Below are 6,000 nucleotides of genomic sequence, written 5' to 3'. Positions count from 1 at the left end.
GAGCACAACATTTCACCTTTAAAAATATATGTAAAGTTTTCCTCCTTTCTAGAGGGAGAGATATTTTGCTGAGTGGTTAATGAATTCAGACACTGACCATTTGACCTGGGTTTTTGAAAGTAATTAGCAGCTCCAGTTACCTGAAAGATGGAGCTAAGATGAGCAGGCAGTTTTAAATCAGCGCATTTCTAATTAAAAATGATGTTATTTACAGTCACTCGATAGACGTTGTAAGCATCTGTGCTCATAAAGAAATATGCAACAAAGGATTGATGATTTTTAGAGGCTATCCACAGTGCCTGAAAATAACAAGTGAAGGATGTTGAATATAAAATTGTTATAAATATAAATAATAAATATATATGTAATTGTTAGCTAGAGGAGATTATGGCTCTTGCTTAAACATATTTTTCAGGTAAACTGGAAATGTGTAATTTAATTAATTTCTATATCCAAGTTTTGTGGAGAAAGGAAAGGTTCTCAACAATGAGTGTAAAATTAAGCTGAAAGGAGCAGATAGTTGTATTGGCTTGTTGGACTAATGCTGAGAAGGGTATCACAAAAGGACAACAGTGTAAGTTTTAAGTATACAAACACTACTCAAAAACTCCAAGCTCCGAAAATACACAAAAGTAGTGTCAGGCTCTGTGGCATGAGGTAGTTACTAGGGAGTATAATTGCTGTAACAAAAGGATTCTCGCATTCATCACCATTGCATTTATTCCACCTCAAATTCCCTACTGCAAATATGCCATATGGATAATCATATTATATTTCAGATATATTAAACATATGTGGAAACTAGTCAAATACTCCAAAGGATTTTTAAAGTGCTGACATTAACTTTGTGACCTGTGGACTATAGTAAAAAAGTGTCTGTGGAGTATTCTTTGTCCTCAAACTATGTTTCTGATGCAACTCCTTGTCCACTGAATTTTTTATGACTTTCCAACGCAAAAGAGATTGAAAACTACTGCCATATACTGACATACATAGTGGGAACGAAAACAAGAGCCAAAGCAAACTTTAAGATTTGAGCTAGTATCAAGTTTGAATATGACCAAACTAGGTAGCAGATCCTGAAGTAGTTTCTTGGACTTCAGTAATTGGCCATTCATGTTATTGGATTAAGTTATCTGGGTATTAAACCAGTTACATTGACTTAATCAGGTGGGTAGAAAAGTCAGTAGTCTCAAGACAATTTAAGATATTTCTCTACTATAATAATTCAAATCCACTTTCTTCAAAATTAAAGAATGTGTATTGTATTACATTTTAACAACCCAGCAACCTAAATACCAGTGATACAATAGTTTAAAAGGCCTAATGAATACTCCTTTGTCATTATCTGGTTTCAATATTTTTATTTAATTACAACAAGCTTTTGTATTTACTTTTGCCTTGAATATTGTTCTTACTTGAATTTAGACTCATTTTTATCCATGAAATAAAATATAATAACTTAGACAGTGCTGTGCAGATTAATGGTTAAACAGTAAGCATAAACAAGGAAAATGCACGTTCTCTTTTTAACAGAGTAACTAAATATTAAATAAAAAATAAGATGAAGTTGAAATTTAATTTAAAAAAATTAATTAAATTTAATTTAATAAAGTATTCAAAGAACAAATCAATGATGCCTTAAGCACCTGATACTGACAGCTGCCCCATCAGTTCTCAGGAATTAGAAAAAAATTTGCAAATCATTTTATAAAACAATAGCATGTGCAAGTGTAATATTTGCATCCACCTTTTCTGCATGGATAAAGTGTCTCACTCTTTCATCATGTTAGCAAAAAAAAATCTGGAATGCATAGCATTTTTCACATCCTACCTTTGCAGAGAAAAGGCTTAGGTTCAATTGGTGCTTGAAATGATCACTGGACCTGGAATAAGACAGGGAAAAAAAGTATTCAGTAGTCAAACTAAAAGAACTAAGACCTCCTAAATGAATAAAAAACCCTGGAGGCATATTAATTAAAAAAAAAAAAAAAGTTGAAATTAGAAATCTGGGCAGTACTAAAAGCTTCTTCAGATCCCTTCTACAATGGAGACTAAAACTGCCACCACATGGACCCAAATATTTAGGTCTCCAAATACCAACTGTTACAGCATATAATTAAAGTCAGTTTATAGCCTTTAATCAACATAATCAAGTAAGCTAGTGAGATGAGAAATCACTACTGTATTTATTTATGGCACATAGCCAATATAACTAAAATAAGGATGTAGCCTTACCTGAATAGTTTATTGCCAATTGCAAGTACTGTGCCTATCCAAATTACATTTCTCTCAGTGTTTGTAAGAAGCTTGTCTATCCAGTGTAATAAAGTCAGGAAGAACTACATTTCTGATAATATGGGTACTACAAGAATGAAAGTAACCTTTTCTATCTACTCCTAGTATTTTTTTCTGTGATCAACACAGAGAAAAAGGCACAATCACAACTCTACAGACTGTGCACAGTCAAAAAACAATTATGTTATATTTTAGTTTGCTTTTCCTTCTACCAATGCCTTGTGTTCCAGAAAGCTGAACTGGATGAAGTATAACACATACGTTTAATCAATAAAATAGCTGTTTTTCTAAACCAATCAAGGAGGAGAAATATATAATTTATCTTAGCTAGCTATTAATAATTTGTATTATCACAGAAAAATTCCAAATATAACTGTGCTCCATAATGACTTAATGTTTATAAAGACAGTAGAGAATTCTATAAAGGATGACAGAAAAAAGAGCCAGGGTAACGAAGAGGAAAAAATGCCACTGTGTGTATTTTGAGGGGCTGCAAGAACTGAAACCATGCTAAAGAGAAGAGTCAATATATCTGATTGATAACTTTCATAATTATGAAGACTATATAGAAGTCACTAATTTAATATCTAAGTTAAACACATTATTTTGTATTTACCTCCAGTTTCTATTTAAGTAGAGAGTACAGGTTCCTCACATCCCAAGTAACAGGGTAAATTACAAATTATGAACACACCTTATTTTGTAGAGGCACCAAGACTGCAAATACTTTATTCTCTGCTATACCTCTGTGATTAGTAGAGTAATGTAATCTCAGAGTAATGTAATCTCTAAATCTCAGATTGATTTGATTTATGTAGAATTCTGTAGAGTGAAGCTATTAAGGAATTCTTCATTACTTTTGTATCATAAGAGAATTTTCAAAATCTGCAAATTGCAATCCTGTTTTTGAGGTAATTTCAAAGGGAAATGTTCTGCTCAGCAGAAAATCTGATCTTATAGAACAGCATCATCCCCACCATCCTTTAAATCAGCCATTGTAATCACCGTCGTCACTCGTTGTGTCCCCCAGCAGCGCAGTCACAGATAGCTTTGCTTAGGCAGATCTTTATAAGTTGAGTTGAAAGCAATTTAATTTTGGCAAAATGGCTGCTTTCATTGTATACAGGACACCGAACCTCTTGTGTAGGACCTTTTCACCATGTTGTGATTGATTTTACATCTATTGAAAACAAGTCTGGTCTCTGCCATTTGTTTACCCTTGTATTCTCTCTTTATGCTTTGGTATGCATTTTTAATTAGATACACTCCAGTTCTTTCACCACTAGCTAACACTTTTATTTGGGAAGCAGTCTTTACTAGCCCTGCAAATATCCGCTGTTCTTTGCAATGTCAAGTCCTTTTCTCACCTTGCTTTGACTTGGTTATCACTTATATCACAAGTAATTCATCCATCTGTTAACTGCTCCAATTCACATTACTTGGCTTTATTTTAAAGATCTTAACAATGGTCAATGGTCTCATCTGGCAGCTGGTTTCTTGTAAAAAATGTGCCTTTCCCAAGTGACATTCTTGTGAGGATCAAAATATTCACTGAATGGGTTTTTATCTAGCAGTTTACAGGTCCCTCAGGCTCTCCATAGAACATATTGTATATACCCAGAGCTTTGGGCATGCCATGTGTAGCAATGTGGAGGACTTCACCTTCTTCAATTTTATTTCACTCTTCTCCAGCTTTCTGCCATGTTATCTTTACACATTGTTGGTTAATTCTTGTAAAAAAATTTATATGTATCATGCATCTACACGATTGTTTAGGTTTGCATGCAGAGTGTGCCTTTAAAGCAAAACCTTCCAAGAAGCAAACTAAAGTTTGGGAGTGCTGGAAGTAGATTCTCTCATTGAAAAATGGCAGAGCAGAAATGTGCTTCATACAATTTGATTGTAAATGGGCATTCATCCTTGGGACACAAGTAGAGCTATCCAAAGAAAATGTTAACAGAAATATATCATGTCAATTTAGCCCCACACATTTACTCCTAGTCTGTACTACTCCCTAACACAGACATAACCACAGAAATAATTGAAATTGTCTTTGTTGGTTTGCTCTCACTGCCTGAAATTGGTGAAAAGCATTATACCAATTACACAGCACTTCTATAAAAGTAATGTTTCAGCCTAATCAAAAATATCTTAAGTACTAAAGGAAGTACAAAATTAATTTTTATTGTGTCACAAATAAGGGGGAGATCACCCCTTATTTGTGAATAAAGGGGAGGGGAAAAAAAAAGGTGTAGTATTGTTCCATCCCTCAGCAATCCAGAAAAAACCCACAGTATGTCCACTTTACATACCACCTTTCTCTTAATTTACAGTTTTCAATTTACAGTCTTCTACACAGTTATTTAAATAAACTGTCTCTCACAGAGTAGCACCTTTGCAATTGCCAGGGACACAAACCCACTTCTCTGTTTCCTCATAAAAATTTTCCATAGACACCCCCAACACAAGCATTTCCAGCAAGACTGATTTTTTTCTTGGCCTTATCTTCTCCAGATGGTTTGTAGATAGTTCTCACAACTCAGCCATCACTTTAAATAGACTTAAAAAGACAAAAGTCCAGTTTCCTTTAGGACTGCATGCGCAACTTGTGGCTGGTGAAATTTCCAATATAAACAAGATCTTTTGGCACCAACTGGAGGGGGGCTGGGGTTGTGTATGGTTCACTGTAAGGAATGTTTCCTTTCTTAATATCCTCTCCCTTCTTAAGTGGGATGGATTATATCCAAATACATTGTTACCATTCTTCTCACTCAAACTGACTTTATACTTGTCATACTTTAATGGGCAGGTCTGTGCTCTGAAAGAGATGCAAATAGTTTTGTTTGCAGGTTTTCAATAATCATATGTTCCATGATTAATGAAGCCTCTTTCGAGCCTCTAACAGCCTTCTGCAGCTGATTGTAGAATTGTTGAGGAGTCTAAAAAAAGTAATCTCACTCATATACTATCTTTAACTAATCCTGTAAAATTTTATTCATTGTTTCTGACAAGACTTGCTATTACTCTGCATGCAGCAAGGAGTTGATCAAGCATTGTACAAGCTGTTGGGGATGTCACAGAGGTCACCATCAGCACTTCTAACCGAGTGAGTGCTTGCCAAGGATAACAGAAGAAACCATTTCCCCATTTACAGGTTTGCCAAGACAGAGTTCCAGTCCATTCCCAGGGTGAAAGGCTGCAGTTTAAAACACTATTATTCCTTCATTACATTTGCAGTGTATAACTACCAAACATAATTCTAAATCAATCAATAAAATAGTGTGCTTCTGGCTCTACTACCCTCTCACAAACGTGATGTCAGCTCTTCTACTCCTTGAAGTATAGTCATTTCCCATGCTCTGTTCTTCATGTTTAAACATAGAAAACAAAAATATCCACAAGTCCAATGTTTTGTTCAACCCACAGTGCATCAGGTATTCTAACACCAGGCTTTCTGAAACTGTACCTTCTGTTTGGTTTTTTGGAATTTTTGGTGTTGATGATTTTGGTTTTTTTAATATTATAACTCAGTTCTGGAGAATTCCTCCTGTCCTAGCACAAACAGCACTCTCTACATAAATGATGTGTCAGAAAATTGTGTCCAATCTCTCAGTGCATTCTTCACGTTCTACACACCATTCTTAAATTTTGCTACTTAGCCATGTGAAATTGCATTATTTAATTACAGACCCTCAGAAATAT

Source organism: Melozone crissalis, unplaced genomic scaffold, assembly GCF_028551555.1.
Source record: "Melozone crissalis strain CALT ecotype California unplaced genomic scaffold, PUWL_Pcris_2 ptg000023l_1, whole genome shotgun sequence".
Lineage (NCBI taxonomy): Eukaryota > Metazoa > Chordata > Aves > Passeriformes > Passerellidae > Melozone > Melozone crissalis.
This window is presented reverse-complemented; position numbering follows the sequence as displayed.